Here is a 23018-nt window from a genome sequence, read left to right on the forward strand (position 1 = left end):
CATCCTCCTCACTCAGGCACTGGATGCGGTAAGGAAGCTGTGCACAGCCACCTAGCACCAGAATTGAGTCAAGACCCAAGATGTGACTGCAGAGATGTGGCTCTAGTGTCCCTTCATCTGTGTCAGGACTAATCTGCTGCCTCAATAAATATTCAGTTAACACTGATTCTTAGTCTGTTAAAAGACTATGTAGACTTAGTTTGGATGGAATAAAAACCCCTGAAAATTCTAGTAAGAAAAAAATAACTGGAGGGAATCAATTAATAAAAACAATTAATGAAATTAAACTTTACTTTGAGATTTGTGATTTCTTTTTTGCAGACTTTTCTCAGGTTTTGTTATTTAGTATTTTCTTTGTAGTTGTAAGGAAAATAGCACTTAGATTATCCTCAGTCTTAACACAAGGCAAAGACATGACAGAGATTTGTCTTTCAGTGATAAAACTAGCAAAAATAGAATGCTTATGATAACCCTGTCTTTGAAAAACAGTAAAAAGCCCCCCAAGCTCCATGAACATGTTGCAGACTGCACATGTCACATAACTAAGGACTACGATTTTTTTGCCTGAGGCTCCCACGTTTAACAAAGGGAAACACTGCTTTCAACAAAAGATGCTATTCTAGTTATGTGGCCTTTTACCCTGTCAGAGAAACAGCTGGTATCATAAAGTCACAGCTAATTTGTATCATGTCTGCACTAACAGTCAGATTCAGTTTGTATCAAACTTTCAAAGTTGGACTTAATACCAGTTGATGGATGACAGCTTTTCTTGCCCCTCCTTCTCAAAACATATTTAAAGATTGCCTCCCACATAAAAAAGCCCTCAATATTCAAAATACAAATGGAATCTTTAACATGTTTCACGTAACCAGAATATATGAAAATGTTTAAAACTACTAAATTAAAAAAAATCCTAAAGAAGGTTGAGACAATTGCACCAGCAGTTCTGAAGTTCTGTGAAAAATAAATAGTGCTTTAAGACAGACATGTGGGTACCAAGTGTAACGGAAAAGAATTTTCTCTCAAAAAGAAAAAAAAAAAACTCACAGCTTACTTGCCTCAGGTAATCTCTTGCAGTTTGGGGTATCTGTTCACCTAAAAAAATTCAGTCTGCCTGCACAGAATTTAAGGGCTTTTTTTCAAGGTCAGCACTCAAAAATTTACGGAAGACCAATTTCTTTTTTCTTTTTTTTTTAAGGGACCTGTTTCTCATTTATGCTATTAAATGTCATCTACTTTCATTTTAAGACCCCTGAAGCAGAATGCCTGAACTGTGTAAAGGGACTTTAGTGAAAGTGAGAGTCAGGCCAAAGACTTAACAGCTCCAAACCCGCAGCGCTCGTGTGAGAAAGTGCTGCAAAGATCAGGCTCTTCTTGGAAAACAGGCACGGGGGAACTTCCAGAGATTGGAAGTTCAAGCTCAGTTCAGATAAACATCTAACAGTGCTGGTGCACTTCTGAGGCTACCCTCCTCAGCACCTGAGTCTACAACATGAGCTGGAGACAAGATATTCTTTTGAGATTTTAGCTACTTCCCACTTCCAGATCATCTAGAAGTATTTGACCAAGGCTTTTCCATCCCATGATCTGAAAGCATCACCAAAAGGTAGGCAAGGAAAAAATCTCACAACATCCTGGGAAGTAGGGAAATTTTTATTTTTAAATTTTTTTTTTTAATGCTGCACAGTATAATGATTATCAGTGTTCTGAACAATTGGCCCCATTTATCAGAAAGAGATTGGTCTGCTCCGTAAACTTACGTACACCAAGCAAAGAACATCCCTGGAAAGTTCAAAGCAGCAGTATCAGCAACACAGTTTTAAAGTGACAGGAGAGCTTATTGTAATGGAGCTGAGAAAGAGCAGTTGTCAACAAAGACTGAAGAATCCCAGCTCCCAGCCTATCCTTCCCTCAGCACACGCATTTCCTGCCTTAGAAGGTTAATATTGCACAGAAGACAGTAAGATACAGCTTCTGCTGTGCCTAAGCTGCGCTTGGCACTGCTGTCTGATGTAGTCCTTGCCAGCGAACAGAGCCAAAGCACAGCGTGCTCCTGCCACATCCTCTCCAGCGAGCTATATCTGCTCTCTACCTACTGGGAAGATGCAGATAATCAACTCCACTCCCTTCACTCTGAGCACAGCAGTGACTCTGCCCCTACACATGATCCTTGTACTTGTTCGGATTATTTTGTTGCTTTTTTTTTTTTTTTTTTAAGATGTTCTTAAACCTCTGTCTGGCAAGGCATGGTTTATTAGAAGCAGATTTCTCTTCGACTACTCAGTGTGTCAGTTTTACAATTCCTAGGTGGTGTAATTCCTGGAAAATAAAAAATGTTCTTCATCCAAAATTTTGGATGAATCACAGCAGGTTTACTTGTTTTGGTTCACCCTTAAATGAAGCATAAATTTCTATATCTAAATGATGCAGTGGTTTTCTTTGTTTCAGCTGCCTGTTAGCTCCAAATTTCTTAAAAGCAATGAGTTTTCTAGCAAATGATGCCCACCAATTGGGCTCGGCAGCCAAAGGCAGCCACCACATTTTCATGGGACTGTGAATTGCATCAGGAAGATCAATGCTACTATTTCCCATGCTTGATCCCCTGGTATTAAACTAAACAAAACTCAAACAGTTGTCTTTAACACCTCTTCAAGAATGCAACGCAACTCAAAACCCACCAGGTTCTCATCTCTCACAGAAGAGCTTTTACGAAAAAGTGCCCCAGCTGCATGTACAGGTCACCTGAAGTCCCAGAAGCTACAGAGAAACTCAGGCAAGATTGAGTGCTGCACCTCCTCTTCCAAGCAGCAGAGAGGATAGATGAGAGAAGGAAGAACCTATGCTCATCTCAGTCTAACTCATCACAAAAAAGCCATAGAAAAATATCTTCAGAGACTCTACAGAAATGCTTTCAGTCTTGAATATTTAAGAGAAAACCGGTCAAAGCATTTCTTACTCAATGTTTCCTAATGGTGAACATCTTGACTTAACAAAATGTATGTTTCCAAGGAAGATAAAAAACAATCACCACTAGCCAGTGACTTTGAACCTTAACTTATAGGGTACCACTTATTTTTTGAAGTATTTTATATAAGCATGTCTCAGATTGTCTTCCACAGTCAGATTTGGCTGTATTCAAGAACTAACAGAAGAGTAACAAGACTGTCATGATAATACTAAACTATATTACTGCTTTTTATACTCAGATAAAGACATATGCCTTGTTTCCAGTACTTTACAGAGATAATACTTGGTTTTTCTCCTTTCCAAATGAGCATATTAGTCCACACCATTTGCTTTACATTTTCTAAAGGCAACTAATGGCCTTTTTCATGGTATTTTCATTCATGTCCCCTGAAGACTATCCTCCTATTCGGCCAGCTTTACAATGTGAAAGAGGAGGTTAAGTGGGAAAGTATTATCAGACTTTGCCTTTCCTTCTTTGTGACATAATTCTTCCACCACTTTGACAAGTGCTATGCAAGCACCATGGAGACTTCAGCATGAGACAGATGACACTCGCCCTGCATCCTACACTTGGAGTAGATGAATGAGTCCCTGAAGGACAGATTTTCAGATGCAATTTATGCATCAAGATAAGACACCAGCACCAGCTCAGAAACACACTGAAGCACAGTCTCAGTTTTGAGGGACTGAAGTGCCTTCTTTCAACACCACAGTCTGCATGCTCAGACATGTCTGCAAATACAATTCCAGTTGCTGAGCTGTCAGAAAAACTCTGGAGGGCAGTCACTGCTCTCTCTGAATATCCTGTCCTAAGCACAGGGGGAGAGCACTTGCGTTTCTGATCCCATTTGCTTTTGGACACTATGGCCTCCCTCTCCTTGGGTCAAATTTTTAAGGCATTTAGGTACCTCATAAATGCACCATGCAAGGAAGCATGTGGGAACTTAAATTCAGTGATCTCACTGGAAGAAGTATTCCATGGGAAATTTTAGAACATTTAGGCTGGTTCTGAATAAGGAAGAAATCCTAATTTTAGAATATCAACATTTCCTACAAACTGGAAATCCCAGATTGTATCTGGCTTCAGTCTTAAGTACTCCCCCCACAAAGGCTCGAAAGCAATGCAGAACTCCAAAATGGCAACCAGGGCAGAGAACTGCCTGCAACAATTATCAGTGCATTCAGCATTTGCACAAACCTTCTCAGAATTGTAGGCAAAGTTAAATTTGCTTCCCCAAGGATGATAACAAGAACAGCTAAAATGGGCCCAGACCCAGCATTTCTGATGGTGGGGGGGAAGGCTGCTGGAAATGAAAGGCAATGCAACCAGCGTTCAGCCTGCCACCATGCCTCTCTCCTCCACACTGCTCTTGCCAAAAAGAAGGGAAATGGAGCAGAGGTACAGAGGAGGTCCAGGCACACAGAAAACATGGTCACTCATCAGTGAAAATAAGCAGTTCGCTGTACCTGAATTAACTGAAGATGATGGTATCTAAGGGAGTTGCCTTGACCCTGGTGCAATATTTCTGACCCCATCAGTCTGTTGTCATAGGCACTGCTTAAACATAGAGCCAGTCCTCAGTTTGTCTCCTGTCTGGAATTTCCGTATATTGAGGGGCTAAAGTTTATACACATTATAAACACTTCCTTTAAATGGTTTGTGAGTCCTCACTTGTTCTGGCAGTGAAAGAACAATGTTTGTAAAAAACGTCAAAGTCTTGCACGTTGTAAATAGTCAGTAAACACCGTTACTTGAACTCTCACAGACTCCTCAGAGCCTGCTTGCTCTAAAAAGAACAGAAGACACAGCAGGACAGTAACACACAAACACATGATCTTAACACAAGTAAGTATGACTTAAGACTCCTGTTGCAAGCAAAAAACTTTCTGAAATCCAGCCAAGAAATAAATATAGCTATTAGAAGAATGCCCATACACCCACAAAATTATTACTGTGAAATTCAAAGATTTCTATTTGATTTGAAGATAAAATTCAAGATAAAATCCTTTAAATCTGCTCTTAGTTCTGAAGAAAGTAATCCCTGGTGACAGTGGCCCCAGATGAATAGGAGTCAAAAGTCTGATTGCAGGGCTGTCCACTGATTTTCAGAGGGATTTGGATCAGCCCCCCAAAATCAAGCAAGTACATGGGGGGCGGAGGGAGGTAGGCAAATCCAATATAAAAGCTTCAGTATGAAAAAAACCAAACCTCAATACAGAAAAACCTTCTGAATACCACAGGCAAGGAAATCTGAGGTAACTACTTTGATCATACTCACAGGAAGGCAATCAGAGGAAGTATTTGGAGCTTTTCAGTAACAAACCAGCTGCTGATGAAATAAAAATGATGACTCCAGAAAATAGAGGTGATCACTGTACAGAAATAGAAAATAAAAAACATTGTTTACCAATGGCATAATTGTTGTGCACTCTTCGTTTTTCTTTGGTAAAGTCATCTTTAACAACACTCCTACAAAGGTTTTTTAAAGTATGGAATAAACCAGAAAAATTTTGCAAGAGACTGACAAAACCCACTATCAACAGCTCTATAAATTAGAGTTTGACAAAGCAGACTTTGATTTCCCAAAATCTCTCAGCAAAGTCACTTACTAAAACCTCTTTAAGAAGTGAAGCTGATACAGGCTAAGCTGAACATTCTCTTGTGATTAGTAAGAGATGAAGCAAAGCATCAGACCAGCAGTGAGTTTTCATAACAAAGCAAGATTTCCAAAGTACCTCACTAAGGATCTATACTGAGACCTGTAGTATTCAACATATTCATAAAGGCACTCTGCAAAACCAGATGAAGAGTGAGAAGACAAAGACTGTAGGCAATACAAAACTATTCATTATCATAAAAATCTAAAGTCAATACAAAGAACTGGGGAAAGAGTTCATAGTAAAGGATTTCTATGGGCAGACTGAATTCAGTGTTCCTAAGTAAAGGTACAGGGAGGAAAAACCTTATATCTGCATATGTACAGTGATCAACTCTAAATGAGCCAATAACACTCAGAAAAGACATATTGGAGCCTGAGGAAGAGCTATCTGAAAATATTAGCTGACTAGACAGCAGCTGTCAAAAGGCAAGTTAAGAATCATTAGGGAAAAATCTAAGTTCTATCTAGGTCACACATATAAATATAAGGTATATCTATGCTTCAGTTTTGCATGAAGTTCTGGTTACCCTTTCTCAAGAAGAGCCCCAGTAAGGGACACCAATAACGATCAGAGCTATGGCACAGTTCCCATCTAGGAGACTATCTAGAGTATGAGTCTTCCATTTGAAAAAGAGAGATGATTGAGGCACGATATGATAAAGGTCCTGAATAGCTTTTAAACAGTAAATGTTGTTTATTGTTGTACAAGAACTACGATTCAAGAAGGAATTAAAAAAAAAAAAAGGAAGATAGTTTCATCATCTATGAGATATCATAGTCTGAATGTGACCTCTAGCTTAGAAAGTCCCAAAGCAAAGATTGCCAGACTCTGGGAGAGCACATAATAGGAAGAGTCATTCCACACTCATCTGCTTTCACCTGCTTTACTGTAAGTGACTGTCTCAGTCAGACATAGGATATTAACCTAGGTGGGCCCTTGCTCTGACCTGGCATGACAACAATTCTATAAACGTCAATTCAGAGTGCAGGACAAATGAGGTGCCACCCTTATACAAAGACAGTACAACAATTTGTGGGTGATCTAGTGTCCTGGTTTCAGCTGGGATAGAGTTAACTGTCTTCCTAGTAGCTGGTACAGTGCTATGTTTTGAGTTCAGTATGTGAAGAATGTTGATAACACTGATGTTTTCAGTTGTTGCTCAGTAGGGTTTAGACTAATGTCATGGACTTTTCAGCTTCTCATGCCCAGCCAGTGAGAAAGCTGGAGAGGCACAAGAAGTTGGCACAGGACACAGCCAGGGCACCTGACCCAAACTGTCCAACAGTGTATTCCATACCATGGGACGTCCCATCCAGTATAGGAACTGGGAAGTGGGGGTGGGGAATCACTGCTCAGGGACTGGCTGGGTGTCGGTCGGCAGGTGGTGAGCAATTGCACTGCACATCATTTGTACATTCTAATCCTTTTATTACTACTGTTGTCATTTTATTAGTGTTATCATTATCATTATTAGTTTCTTCTTTTCTGTTCTATTAAACCGTTCTTATCTCAACCCAGGAGGTTTACGTCTTTTCCTGATTTTCTCCCCCATCCCACTGGATGGGGGGGGAGTGAGTGAGCGGCTGCGTGGTGCTTAGTTGCTGGCTGGGGGTAAACCACGACATCTAGTAGAAACTCATAATGGATACCAGGAAATACAGTAAGAATGAGCTTCAATGAAATGGGTTATTTTTTCCCTGAAGACTCACTCTGCATTCAACTACCACTAGGTAGTATACAGACCCACCAGAGTAAAAATAAAAACCGTAAGCTTTCTTCAGGGAGCTTTGAATGGTCCATCCTCTTTAGACCCAAGGATCTTCATACAGAACATCCTGGTGCCAACAGAGGAAATGGATTATTTAAAAACCACTGAAGCCTATTTTCAGTAATTTAAGATCATAGTATGGGGCCATTACTTGTATTAATTTCTGATTATTCACTGGAAATTCACAGACTTTTGAGGACTCTTGATGTAAATGACTATTCAGCAACTTCAAAAACAATTCTACAGTCTCATCTCTAGGTTTTATAGACACCTGTTAGTGATTCATATTATTGAAAACCCTACGGTGGCCAAAGACAAGATTTTGATTCATTCCATTAGAAGTTTCAGTATTAGATTCGAAAGAGATCTCAATCCCCTTTTGATGCTTAGTGTTACTAAGCATGTATCACATAGCAGAAAAGAGCAACGGAAGAGGACATTCATAATCATCAAGGTCTGAAAAGAGCCACCGAGCTTCAAGTCATCTTCCTCTCATCAGTTACTCCCACTTACAGCAAGAGTATGCTGGGCTTTATCAGTCCACAGAGCTCCAACTCACAAATAGTATGAAAGTCCTTCCAGGTCACTGAATTCATTCAAACTTTTTCAATAACTTGAAAAGCTGACTTTGCCCATTTCTGTTGTTTAGTGTGCCCCACTTGACTCTCAGCAGGTGTAACTTCATGACAGATCATGCATCAGGAGGATCCTGGGTCTAAAAGTCTTTTTCTGCTTCAGACTGTTTGCTCTCTTTCAATCTCTTCAAAGTTTTTTTTTAAATGGAGACAACCCCCAAAAGATTTTCCTTTTCTTTCCCACAGTCACAAAGCCCTCTTCCACTATTCTCCTTGTATTTGCTCTGTCCTAAAGCAACATTTTTCTGAATTGAGATCAACATAATTTGTAATATCAATGAAATGACTGAAATATGCTCTCTCACTGTTTGCTATCCAAAAGAATATCTATCACACCACAATTCCATTGTGAGCTGACTATGAAGGGCTAAGAACAATTTAATGAACAGGAAATTTCCATACAACTTAAGCATGAAGGAAGTTCAGGTTCAGGTCGAAAACCAGACTCCATAAATGTAAACCCTCCAATCCAAGAAACATCACTAGGGTTTGGACACATTTTGGGCTGTAATCTTCAGTGGTAAAATTGGCACAATTTTTACTGATTCTTCAGTCCTTTGAATTCCCCTGACCATAAACATTGGGTTCATGTTCTGCTCTTATTCACGCAATGGCATTAACAGCATTGCAGACCTAGGCACACACCCAGCACTGCACATTCAACCACACAGTGGAACTCAATTTCCAGCTAACAAAGGTACTAGATTCTCAGCTAACATAGGTCAGTATCCATTAAATGCAATTTTAATAACAGAAATGCTTTTATCAGAAGTTCTTGAAAGTGCTTTTATCGGAAGTACTTTGTGGCTTAAGAAATGAGGAAGTTGTTAATATCTTGATTACGGAAACTAGGGAAACCAAATCACATCCAAGGTCATTCAGAAGTTGACCTGTGACATTTAAATGTGGTTTTTTGATTAAAAATATATGCAAGCACACACAAGAAAAGCATGGTTTCACTCCCCTCTACTCTGTTAATTAGTTCCATTATACCAGACAGCTTTGAATAGAAATAAAGTTATGAAACCCAGTTAACAAAACTACGTGCTGCTCCATTTCATCCAATAGCTCAACAGCTAGGTCTGCGACAGGGTTCAGATCTCATCTCTTTTTGCAGGGATTTTAGCCTACATCTTCCAAAGGACACTGTAGGGCTAGGATATTCTTCCACATCCTTTCCTACCAGTGCTGGTACTAAGAGTATAAGGGAAATTGTAATATGCTAGACTAAAGGTCTGACTAGCTTCGTATCCTGTCTCTGGCAGTGGCCAATATGAGATGTTTAGGGTAGAACATAAGAACAGGGAAAGTATATAATGATGCTTCCCACAAATACTCTACAACGGCTTATGACTTCCAGAATGCCTGAGTCAAAGATGGAATCTGTGTATTTACTGATCTCCATAGCAGCTTTTTTCCATTATTATTTCCAGTAGCTGCCAACACACAGCAAAATCCTATAACAGAGTCCTACAACTTAATTATGTGCTATGTGAAGATATAGTTCACTTTGGACAAGTAATTAAACCTTCAGACTGACACTAGGACTCAGCTATGCCACTTCCCAGCTGAAGGCTCACTCACCTAATGCAGTTAGGTGTGGTATTCACATAGGAAGTATTCCTCATTGCATCACATATAATGGAGTAATCCCAAATTATCCAACAGCAAGGTGGTTAAGAAGCTGTTTTGGAAATAGCACACCTGGGTTTCAGTCCCAATTACATATTTAATCATTTAGGAAAGTGAAATAACATCAGTAGGAGAGAGTGGGAGCACCATAAAGAATAGCTGGAGAGTGCACTTTACAGTTCTTTTGGACAAAGGAGGCAACCCAGTCTACCTAATGCGTTCAGAGTTAGTAATCTATTAGATAAAAGAAGGATTTCTCCTCCAGTCTTCAAAAATAGCAAATAATTTCACAGAATCACAGAACATTTCAGGTTGGAAGGCACCTCTGGAGATCATCTAGTCCAATTCCCTGATCAAAGCAGGCTGCCCAGGATCATGTCCAGTTGGGGTTTGAATATCCCCAAGGATGGAGACTCCACAGCCTCCCTAGGAAATCTGTTCCATTGTTGATCATTTACAGTAACTGAGTTTTTCCCTACATTTAAATGGATTTTTCTGTATTTCAATTTGTGTCCCTTTCCTCAAGTCCTTTCACTGGGTATCATTGAGAAGAGTCTGGTTCTGTCTTTTTTGTCATCATCCTTCCCCCCTCTCATAGTCACAGTGTGTGACAGCCATAGAGTGGTTGTTAAACTTGAATCTCATTCCAGTTACAGCTAGGAATGTTTACCCATAGATTTCAGTATTTGCTCTTGTGCAAATTATTTTTTTTCTTTGAGTCATGAAAATGAGAGCAGGAAACCACCTCTTTAAAAAATGGTCTAGGTGAACTATTTGTTTACCCATGTCTTCCAGATCTCCTTTTCTCCTTTTGATTTTTATGTTGTCAGGGTTGCCATGTAGTTTATTTACTTACAAAGACATTACAGAATGTATTTTCGGAATAAAACTTTTCAACTTTTCCTCAGATGTGCTATGCGCCCAAAAAAGACTTTTCATTAGTATTTGGCAAAAAAGTGTTGCCAACAGAAGAGGGGAACAGGAAGCCTTGAACTCATCCATTACTGCCTAAACAGGTACCCAAGGAATTTGTTTTCTAGGATGACCTAAAAAGGGGAGGTGTGCTGTCTCCTGTGAACTCCTCACCTAACCACTTACAAGCAGTTTATCAGTACAAAACATCAGCATTCAAAATAAATAAAAACACCTCTCACACAGCTATACACTTAAGTTAGAGTTTAATTTAAAAACCATAGTCAAAGCCTATTGACTTCAGGCTAAGCACACATTTACGTGCTCTGCTGAACATGGACAGTTTGCTGTACCTGAGCTCTACTTCCCAGAGGACTGCAGCCATTTCCTAATTATCAATTTTTCTGTCAGTGTTAGGAGTGTGGTAGTATTACCAAGACCCAGCTTTCTGGGTGCTATACAAACAGTAGGACGAAAAGGTAATTCTTAATCCCAAAGACTTTATTATCCAGGTACAAGAGGGATGAAGCTACACATTAGAAACTAATCTAATAGCTACTCTCAATGAACTTAATATAACATCATGCTATATATGTTAACATATTAAAGAAAGCGTTTAGAGTTCAAGGCCATCTTGATCTCAGCTGAAGAATGACCATTAAGGCATAGCCCACAGGTCTTCAAGGAAATACTTTTCATCTTTCAAACACATAGCTACATGTATATACCCTTGTTAGTTTTCAAATGTTATGAAGCACTCAGACCGTTACAGCTTCATGTTTCTGTGGTCTCATCTGACGAGGATTTCAGTGATGCAGAGAAGTATCATTATGTACAGATTCATAGGGAGAATATAAGCTTTAGGAAAAAGTTTCCCACCCCATCATATTTTCTGGTTGAACCGCACAGGCTGCATTACGTACAGGTCTGACAGTTCCGATTGTCCCCATGTGGTCAGGGTCTGGAGGTAGTCAGGGAGAGGAAAAGCATGCCATCGGCAGTGCTTCTTCCAGCCCACCTGCAGAATATATTGGAGATCTGAAGAGCAGGGAGGAAATAAATCCTTCTCCAACATCCACCCACACTTTGCAGTTCTACTTCTTGGGGGCTCACTGGACCTCACTTTCAATCCACTCCCAATGCCATGGGTGTAGCTGTACACAGAATAGTTGTCCATAGCAGGACTTGGGGGCACCCTGAGAACACCCCATTCCATGTACTAAGCTGCTCAATTAATGTTCATTATTACAAATCTGAATCAGAGATTATAATAATGATTGGCCTTTAAAGTAATGCCAGGCAGCCATACACATCAGGGGAGAAAGTCTGTGAAGGAGAAAGATCTGTACCTTCCCTTCAGCCAAACTGCTAATATCCTTCTAAACGGCAACTCATCTGACCTACAAAGTTTCAGAAAATGGCATATTTCTTCTTTGCCATCCTCAGACACCAATTATATTTACACTGATCTCAGCAGTACAGCACACTACTACTTTGGAGAACAGTCACTCCTCTCACACGCACAGTGATATTCCCTCAATAGAAGTGAACAACTTTTGGATACAATGACTGCCCTACATACAGGCTTTCATTCTGCATGTCTTGGCATGAGACAGCAAAGAAAGAGAACTGCTTCCTGAGAGTAAAGACAACCAAAAGGAGGACTAGATACAGCTCATACCGAGTGGAAGTAGATTGCAAGATCTTTGCATGGTTATTCTTGAAAGTAAAGGCCAAGAAGTAGGCAAAGTATGTGTGCATCTGAGCAGCTGTGGGCTGGAACATCATCCTCAGCCATGCAAATATAGCACTTGCTTCCTTCTTTGGACACGTTCATGCTACTAAGCAGAAGCCATTTGCTAACCACACAGCAGTGGCATTCACATTAGCAGAAAACCAGACTCCTCGTCTCTTCCTGCTTTGATCAGCAGTTACTGCCCACAGGAATAAACAGAGGGTTGCATTCTTCCCTTGCTCCACGCAGGGTCTGCTGTTCTCACATGAACATCAATGGCAGCAAGAACAGGCCAAGCCTATTCCAGGATAGCCATTTGTCCTCATGTAAACCTATCTCCCCAATAGAACAGCGACATGCACAGCAAGGAAAAGACAATTCAAGGAGGGCTTTCCCCTTTCAAATTGTGACCTGGAAGAACAAACATTTAAAACTTGAAAACCAAGGCTTGCCATATCCCTTTTTGAACATCTGGAGATTGAACATAAGCTTCCCTACATCACTGGCAGTGGGTACAGGCATGTCTGCTACAGAACATGCTACTGAGCGAAACCACTTACTGCTAATAAGAAATCCCAAATTCCTTGCAAGTTCATTGTCCCTTTCAGAAAAGGGTTACAGAAAGCTTGGAGCTCTAATCCAAATTATTAATAATCCATAAAGAAAACTGCATAATAATTCAGAAAATAGTCACTTGCAACAGACAGCAAATGGAAACTGGCTGCTTTAAAGCATATTTTGACAGCTGCTAGCATCATTCAACACGACAAATGAAAGAATTTGCTCAAAACAAGCTGAGTAGGGCAGCTAAAATAAGTCTATAATAACAAAACGGTTGTCTCTTGTGAAAGCTCTGGTTTTCTCCTCTTCTGTGTCTTCTTTGGTTGTTGAACGTAAACACAGTGCTAGGATGGGTATCAGGAGAGAGGGAGCTGCAGGGAAAATTCTGCAAGCTGTATCCTTTTCAGGGAAGTTTAATTAATGGTGTTTCTGAGAAGAATTCTGATTGACAGGATTAGTGCCAGCACTAAAAGTTACTATTTGTGGATCCCAGAGCTCACAGCTCCCATAAAAATAAAGCACTTCAGAAAAGAGCTTTGTGCAAATGAAGGCATTCCCTCAGCAGGGAAGGTTCATGTGAACCTCTTCTGTGGCTTCCCTTCACATGGGTTTTTCCATGGAAATGGGATAACAGGACGTCCCTGGAGAACACCCTCCCCTGGGTGCAGAATGTTTGATTCAAGTGTTCTAGGTTAGTCCTTGGGGAAGGTTTCTATAAGGAGCCAAAATGAAACTCTAAGAATGAATGTTCCCAAACTTTGCGGAGGGCAACATTTGGTTCCACTTTCTTTGCTTCGGGATTTATTTCAGGTTTGTCCTGAATACCTTTTTCTTTGTTTTCCAATTCATACCACCTTCTTATTAAGATAATTTTCTAGTATTCTCCCAGTGACACAGTCCAAAACACAATTTCACTGCTCTAATCTCTTATAAGGACTTGGGACAAATGATTAAATTGACCACAAGCATTTAATTTTATTTTATTATTGCCAATTCTTTAAGTACTAACCCAAGTAAACCATCTTTTAGAAGGGGTAAAGCATCACATGCCCAAACAAGAAACTGGAAATAAGCCAATGCCACTCCATTGCAAAAGCAAGGGAAGGACCACAGCATGCCAGTTCACACAGGAAGCACCCACCAATTTGCTGAACCATCTCCCAGAAATGGGTGAAATGGAAGAAGAAAAGAAAAAAATGTGATTCTTTCCACTTACTCCATCCCTCTCAATCACTTTCCTCAGGCAGGATAACAAAGTAATTTAGATGCAGCAATTTCTTCCCAGCAATTTTCAGGCACTTCATTTGCATCATATCTTCATTTTCTTGCCCCATATTTTCCCCACTATTCTCCTGCTTTCACATCCATCATGCCTCCCCCACTGTACTGTTCTCTCTTTGTTGCTCACTCCTGCTCACATTCTTTCTACACCAGACTTCAGCCAATTTCTTGCCCCAGATCCTACTGCTCTGCTTCCTCCTACTCCTTATTGCTAGCCTCCTGATATCTGCTACCTCTCAGTTTCTTGTCCTGATCCCATAGTTCATCATGACACCAAACTTTATCGCCTATGAAAGGTTAACATGGCAAACACCTTTTTCTAACTTACGTGTTCAGTCCCACCATGGTCATTTTGGATCAGGGAAAATAATTGCAAATACTATGAGGCAGAAATCAGAAATTAATGAGAAGTTTTGAATCATTTCTTAAGAACTCTCAGAACAAACATCATAAGGCTCACAGTAGCATCACAACAGTTGTCAACCGTTCCATGTATAGATCCACCTCAGCCCAGACTGGCATATACCATCTTACTTATATTTCACCTGTTTATGCATTTCTCAAGAAGTATACAACGGAAGAGCAAATTGGTCCAGATAAAATAAGAGTCATCATAGAAGTGTTTCCAGAAATTTCCAGTCTCTCTCAAATCTTTTTGCGGCCTTAAAAATGGTTGGATAATATCATTTTTTCAGATTCTAATCATTCATATACTTTTGTCTTTGCCTTTCTGGCTTTTAACTGAGGCAAGATAAGCAGAGCTAAACTTCCGCAGAGGAAAAATACCACAGTACACCAGAAAGCTGCCACTTATTCAGGAATAACCAGTGCAAATAATGGGTTTTTAAAGTGGCTGTATTATATATGGAAAGCTTGCAAATCACACATCGCAAAGACTGTCCCAGCAGTAACATTATTGGTGATTAATACATATAGTTATATCTTCTTTCATGGTCTGGTTCCAGTGACCCAACAAACCACTGCTTTTATTCTAGCTACTACATTTCTGTCTGGGAATAGCTGTAGCTTTGATGCTGTCAACATTTAGTATGGATGTCTGGTACGTGAACATTTAAGGCTACAGCATTACTGTCTCAACTCTAATTAGCTTAAAAATGCTTGCAGAAAGTACCACATGCTCTTGAATACTCAAGGGCTTCTAAATGTCCACACAAAAACTTAAATTTTAGTTCACTCAGGAAACCAAACTGATTGTTACAGATGAAACCATCTTCTCCACTATATAAGTAACCAGCTCTGTCACGACATGCTGAGAAACGGATCATCACCCTGACTTCTTCCTGTTCTGCCCCACAGACAAAGGAAATGAAGTTGCTGGAGAAGGCATGGCAAGCATGTCTATTTTCTAACTTTTCACCTAACGTGCAAACACAAAACTGGCAGTTTGCAATCGATCATTTAAAGAAAAACCACCAAGGCTGCTTGTCAACCTTCAAAGACTACCTGTGTGCTCAGCGATACCTGAGCTTTGCCAAACCCACTCCATTTATTTTAATGAACTACAACTCACAAGTTCAATATGCAGTTTAAATCTCTCCTCGCTTGGCAGCCATATAAACAGCAAGGAATGTGCACATTAAAAAAAAAAAAGTTATCCTAGTCACACCTATTACTTTTCCAAAAGGAAGGGCATGCTCAGGTACTGTAGATGAGAATCTAGATGACTGAGCCCCAGCTACTTGTTTAGACTATTAGCCTTACTTTCAATGGTAGGAAATGTTACATAAAATCCATGTAACACATACAAGCTAAGTGCAAATGATGAAAGAAATCAGCAAGGGAAAAGAGGCCAGAGAGCTGTTATGATGGAAGAATAGCAGCTGGGAAAACTGAAGTCAACCCAGCTATGTTATTTTTTAATTAAAAATAAACATGGGCTTTGTTGCCAAGGGATTGGTTAGCATTCCATTTAAAAAGGAAAAAAAAAAAGGAAGAAAAAGAAGGAATTTTGTTTTACTTCATTCTCATTCCCCTCCTAACCTCCCTCCCCTCTTCTGCCCCTTCCCTCCCCCCCCCCCCCAAAGTATTTATAGATTTTGCAGAAAAAAACATGGTCATAAAATTTAGGTCAGCATGCAGCACCGCACAGAGCCACCTATTTTTAAGGCATTCTCTTTCTCTCACATGAATGCCTCCTTGATTAAAAATAGTCAGAGATTATCATTTTAATTTTGTTAATTATTTCATCTTCACTGCTGACCTCCTTGCTAGCAATACAATTATGCATGACTGCACTGCCTGAGACTGCACATGTGTAAATGATAAAGGCCCTCTTCGGACAGCCCTTTCAATGAAGGTTTCAGCAGACCCACATTAATCCTTCTAAGTTCAGTCTTGCTTCTCTTCAATCAAATACTAAACTAGCTTTTATTCATGCCTGGATAGGGGTTTGTCCTAGTTTTTATGGAATTTGCTTGTGTCCAAGACCACTAAAGGTTTTACACTGTTTCTTTGCAGTCCTCACTTCACAAACAGGAGTGTGAAGTCACTAGCAAAGAAAAACCAAAGACTCCAAAGATTCAGTTCAGGCTTTTCAGACATTCCAAGGACTCAAAGATTAACTACTTTTAAGGGCTGACTACCTCATTAGCCTCTCCCACCTATGTTTTTCATTCATTTACCTTATACATTTTTCGTGTGCTTTTATTATGCCTGACCTCAGAGAAGCTTTCTTCTACTGAGGTCTTAGCCACAGACCAGCCTTATGGCAATTATTTCTCCACACTGCTTCCATATCACATTTCAAAATCTTATCTTGCTTAATCAACTTTTACTTTCTCTCTCACCATCTGCTTTACTAATTATTTACATTTTGTTTAAGATGTTTTAGGCCATAATTCATATGAAATACATCGCCAGAGGCAGTTGCAATTGTTCTGATAAAATATATAAGACCTGATGGGGAAAACTTCCCCCAAAACAGATCAATTAAATTTTCTATAGAAATTTCCATCTTCAACTGAGTAAAGGTATCAGTTCTGGCTGAATCAAAGAAAGATCTCTCTAATGATTGGTCATTTAGCTGACTGGTGAGAAAAGAGAATTCAGGTGAAGTAAAAATACTTGCATATATCATTGCACATCAGATAAGTGCCATCACGCAGAGCAAGTCACCAGCCTAAGAGCTGTTCTGGAGTAGGACTTGCTTGCATCTTTCTGGAATCATTCAAGTTTGCATTTTAAAAGTCCACTGACAAAGGGAATAGAATATTTAATTATTCATGCAGTGTAGAGCATCTCTAAAAAGAAAGAGTCCAGAACAATACAGTGCAGGATGGTCAATGCACCCACTTTCTCTTTTCACAAGAGAAAGACCCAACCTCCATCCCAGCTGCACAAAGTGGTATTTAAACCTTCAATCTTGCAAGGAGACCTAGCCAATGGATTAGACTGAAAGTGTCTCTCTGTCTGCTCTTCTACCTTATGAGGTCTTCCTATTCATCCCATTGCATTTCCAGAAAGATTCTGAATTTGTGAAAACATAAAGGCAGAAATAATTTTTCACCCACCTCTGGTCAGTATCTGCTGACTCACATCCAGATTCCTCTAGTATCTGAATCTTCCATTGACTCCAGAGAAAATCTGTGGTTTACCACAGAACATAAGGTTAGCTAACTAAATAGCATAATGCATATTATTTGCGATGCAACAGTAAATACAGGAGAAAGAGGATACTGTGTTGCAAAATGTTTTTCTTTATGCTTTGCATATTTTTTGGAAGAGAAAAGAAAACCACATTAGGCAAAGCAATGTATTTGTTTTGTCTCAAGGACATTGGCTCACCAAGAAATGTTGCTGCAACTAGTAAGAGTTGAAGTTATTGTTGCCCAAACCATGTAAAAAAAAAAATAAAATAAAAAGCCTTTGGAACTCAAATGTTATTCCTCATCCCAACCAAATGTAAATAATTCAACAGCTTAGTGACCAACAGTACACAACAGAGAATTACTTTTCTGGGTAATTAAGCATCGAAGCATAGCTGAAACATTCTATGAACATTAATTCTTTTTTGTGGCAACACAAAATTGGACTCAGCATTAGAAAATAATACGGGGGTGAAGAATAGCTTGGCACTGGCAGAACCTAAACATGCTATGCTTCAGCCTCCTTGAGTTTTACATCTATTTCCACGTAAGAATAGAATTTAGTTGAATTAAACATGATTGGAGGGATGGTTTTATCTTTCAGATGACCACTTGCCGAGTCTAAGGTTTACATGAAAATAGAGAAGTCGGAGAGAAAATAGAGAAGTCAAAGAGACTTCTCAGTTAAACTTTTCCTTTTCCAGATAGGGTGACTATTTGACTATCAAAATAGGAACTTCCTAATTCTGACTACTGAAGAGGATTCTACTATCCGTCCTACAGTATTTTTGCTGTTCTTCAATATCTGCAACAGCTCAATCTAAAAACCAAAACAAAGCAAAAGCTTTGGGAGGTTTGTTCCATTGCCAGTATAAATGGCAGGGAGGTATGTACAATCACACAAATACTGAGGAGGACAGGGAAACCAAAATGAAACTCAAAAATACAAATGGAAAATAAGCGAACCTGTCTAGTAGGAAAGAGTTGCAATAAAGTCGCTTAGAAATGCCATCAGCCTTCTTATTCAGAAGAGCAGTCATATCAGTGAAGAATAACTCAGTGATTCTGCTGTGTTTTAAAAGGTCGCGAGCTTCTTCTTATCATAATAGCACTATTTCGTCTTTTAAATCTCAGACCAAGAAGCTACGCCACTGAAAATGCAGGCATGTGCCAAAATGGGTAAAACATTTAAGACCATCCACATGTCCCATCTTCATCTGGCAAACAGAAAATGGAATGCTATTTACAGCCCTTTGATATTTCTTTGTTTCTCACGGGAAATTAGTTGATGTTGTCTATTGTCAGCTCTCGTCGTTAACAACACTCATGTACAGTTTATTAATTTTATGTCTTGATGCCATTTGGCCAAAGAAACCTTTGTATAAGGGTCACATTAGACTAATAAACAGCAAAGTATCATATAGACGTCAGGATTAATCTACTAAGTGGAATTTAAGAAGACTGATGCTTAAATTTTATGTATTTCTTATTTTAAAACAGAACCCTCATCAGCCTCAGTATTTCCTTGATCTTTAAGTTGTAGAAATATACAAATCTAAACAATAGTCTCCCACTCCACTAACTTCAGCTATCACATAATATACAAAACCACAGTTCAAAGAACATTCCCATTTGAATGCTCCATCATCTTTTCCTGGTCCTGCTGAAAATCTGGGAATGAAGTAGTTTGTATGTGAAATGATGCCTAGCTTCATCCATTTAATGGATGCCAAGTTACGGCTTCTCCCAGTTCAGAGAGCAACTATTCTAGCTGGAATGGCAGAGCCCTACACCAACAGAATAAATGTCACATCATGCAATGGCACCAGTTTAGTGATGACACCATCAATGCACCAGTTTAGTTTCATTTGTTTTGATAGAAGTCAGAGAGAGGAACTCTGGTCTCTACAGTCCCAATGCTTTTAAACCTATTGGACGACCCTACCTAGTACAACTTGCACCTACTTTATGCAGACTAAAAATAACACTACCACTGCTCGTTGAGTGCAAGAAGCTGACAGAAGAGTAGCTATAGAAAAAATCTGCCCTATGCTTTAGATAAAACACACCCCCAAAACACACAACACAGGGAAGAAAGGGGGACATGGAAAATTACAGTGATGCGAAAGAGGATGTTAAAAACAGAAGAGCAGCAGTCATACAGAAGCATCAAAGAAAATGAAAAAGATAGGGAGAGCAGTTGGCACAAAGGGAATGAGACCAGACTGAGAACTGGTTAGCAGGTACAAGTTTAGCAATAGGCTTGAGCTAGGTCCATTACACTAGAGGCCAGAGCAACTCTTACAGCTCCTCCAGTTTAAGGCTGCGGCTTGTTGCAGCCACATGGTGTCGTGTTCAAGATATTATCACATTATTCTTTTGTATTTATAGTATCCTCAGTGGTGCTTTTTTCCTCTATAGACACCAAAAAGACAGATGATCTGCACTGCTTGATTTTGCATCTAGAAAAGAGGCCCACACACCAACAGAGAAGGAATCTGTGTTGATTTACTGTCAGATAGGAGGACTGCATAAAAAGCCTTATGATAACAAATACTTCATGCAGCAGGCCTCATTCTACCTATCTTTCCAGAAACAGGAGATTAAAAATAGATAATCAAAGAAGAAGAGGAGGAAGAAGGAAAAAAAAAAAAAAGAAGAATGAGGGTTTGAGAAGTTAGATGGCTAGTGTTGTAGCTCTGAGTCTGATCTACAAAACAGCTTTTGTCAAAACAATTAGATGGTTCTCCTCCAAGCCATTCATCATCTCGGATATTTTTCTACTTTTGACTTCTACCCACTAGAGAGCAGAAATGTTCTAAATAATTATCATCTAGGGATTCCTTAGCTGGAATTTGGACTGGCCTACATAACTCCTCCAGACAGTGCTCCTCAACTTTTTCCCATAGACCTCACTATTGCAGTGCAATGCCTGGAATGCCAGCTCCATGCTGCAGAAATTAGCCTTCTGTGCGACAACGTCAAATTCAATCACTTGGCAGCAAGACTGTGAAAACTAATAGTATGCTCACACTTCTGGTTTTGAGCAATAACTTCTTTCTAGGATGAATTTGAAGGGGAGGGGGGCAGCTAAATAAGCAATTACAAAATTTTTAAGTCATGTTGGATTAGCAGTGTCATAGAATTAAGACTTTCACTGATCTACAAAGCTGATGGAGTACCAGTGACAGCAGTGGCAGCTATGTCAGCCCAGTTAGGCACAGACTGACTCCCAGTTAATGTTTGGCTACTTCGCATTTTCCATCCAGGGCGCCAGAGTGGGAAAGTAGCTTTAGTGATCCTTCTAGTAGCAAATCACTGATTCTGTACACAGCATTGCTCTCTGCATATCTATGGGAAATCAAAAGAGCTGCATCCCAGCATGAGAGGAACATGGTTGAAACCACACAGGGAAGGCTTCAGGTAATACACTATCTCTTTCTCTGGCTAAGTTTGTATGGTTTCTTGCAATACACAAGCACAAATATATCTCTAATCACTTTTAGTCAACATTCAACCACAGTAAAGTTTTTGTTTCTGTCTATGGTATGCACATGATTTCCACTGCAATACTGAGTGAATCACAGTTTTCAATCTCACAACAAACCTATGAAGAAAGCAGTAATTTCTGTTCTCATTTTACAATAAGCTGATTGTTACAAAGGTAAAATAAATAACTTGCACAGTCACAGACATGTTCTCTGAATGAAGACCTTACATGGGGGCCTCCCAGTGTGTCAAACAGTGGACCAGCTTCCCTCCTCCCCCCATTTGGTTTTCTTTATGGGAGGGGGAAGCAACTTTCTCTGAAAGAAACAAATGCTTCATTTCCTAGAAACACAAAACTGGTTTCTGTCAAATTCTTTCAATAGTATGCTCTGAAAAGGGAGAGAGGGCAGTGGCAAATGTGGCAGAAGATGATAAACTGCTGTATTCTCTGGAAATAGCAATTCCCTTGCTGTCAACTTCCTTGTTTGAGCCAGAAGCAAAGCACACACTTTACACAGATTGAATAGCCTCTTTATACATCCATACACGACATTCAAACCATTAAAAATAACGGGAGGAGGAGGAAAGAGAAAAGAGAAGAAGCTTCAGACAAGCCCCAACTAGTCTTGTTCTAAGCATCCAAAACAGCAGCAATATCTTTATTGCCCTATTGGAACTGCAAGTAGGATCACCTGTGCTTGGGAATTGACCAAACCTCTGAAAGATCATACATGGTCAAAAATCTACATATAGTTAATGTAGAGACTGGGATTTATCAGCCCCCAAACTGTGCAACATTCTTGCTTCAAGGTAGATCTAATAAAATTTCAAACAGGCTTTAAGGGTTCTTGCCCCACTGGGATTCTTAAAATCAGGACGCAAAGCTTAAAAAGTATCCACATACCTACTTTCTTCATTCTTTTAAAGAGGAAGATATTCCCTAAGTGCATTCGGAAGTAGTATGTGGTGTGTACATCTACACTCTGACATGAAATTTCAAGTTTTCTTGAACTGTTTGCACTTCAGACCACCCAATTGCAAACAAAGCTTTCCCAGTTTTAGGACAACCACTCATAAAAATGACTCCGTTCTCTGAAAACGATTTGTCACCGTTTTCAAATACCTGCCTCAATACAAAGAGTGTTTGGTCCTACATAGCAGTCATAGAATTGTTTGCTCTCTTCTGGTGCCCCACACACCATCTCCCTGGTAACATATCCACAGCCAAGTAATTATGGACCACACCATCTAAGTAAACTTTCCTGCTACAGCAGAAAAGCAAAAAAAAACCACATAAAATTTCACCAGTTCAATCTTGCCTTTACAACTGCAGCCTTTAGCTGATATGCAAACAGGTTCATCTAGGAAGAGAAAGCTGCACTACTTCAATGACAGGTACAATTCTGAACAGATGCAGCTAAGCCCTTACAAATCCCTGGGTAGATGTAGTTATTTCAGTTTGAGAGCTTGAGTGTGACTGGAAGTCCGAACACTCTGAAGATGACATAAATCAAAGTAGCCTCTCCTTCAACATGGAGATTTCCCCTATTTGGAGTTCCTTCCACTTTGAGAGAATGGATATAAATCAATGTCTGAAAGCAATACACACTGTTCACTAGATTGTGTGAAGTACTGGGGGTTTGTTTGGGTTTGGGGTTTTTTTTAAGGAGAGAAAAAGAAGCCTTTTTCCTTATTTCTGCTGGTACAGCTTAAAAACTTGTTATAATGACATAGTGCTGGGTGACTACTTGACTGCAGAACATAGAAAGTCA

General features: G+C 39.6%; 1 protein-coding gene across 1 annotated transcript in view; it reads right to left on the bottom strand.

Moving 5' to 3' along the window:
- The window catches only part of CALD1 (caldesmon 1), a 197444-nt gene that overhangs the window by 112866 nt on the left and 61560 nt on the right, over positions 1–23018 (bottom strand). Inside the window, exon 2 of the mRNA XM_010566129.1 lies at positions 5247–5340. The gene's annotated coding sequence lies outside the window, so the exon portion shown is untranslated. The remainder of the gene's footprint in view (positions 1–5246; positions 5341–23018) is intronic.

This window comes from Haliaeetus leucocephalus, unplaced genomic scaffold (genome assembly GCF_000737465.1).
Source record: "Haliaeetus leucocephalus isolate CR32 unplaced genomic scaffold, Haliaeetus_leucocephalus-4.0 Scaffold206, whole genome shotgun sequence".
NCBI classification, from domain to species: Eukaryota; Metazoa; Chordata; class Aves; order Accipitriformes; family Accipitridae; genus Haliaeetus; species Haliaeetus leucocephalus.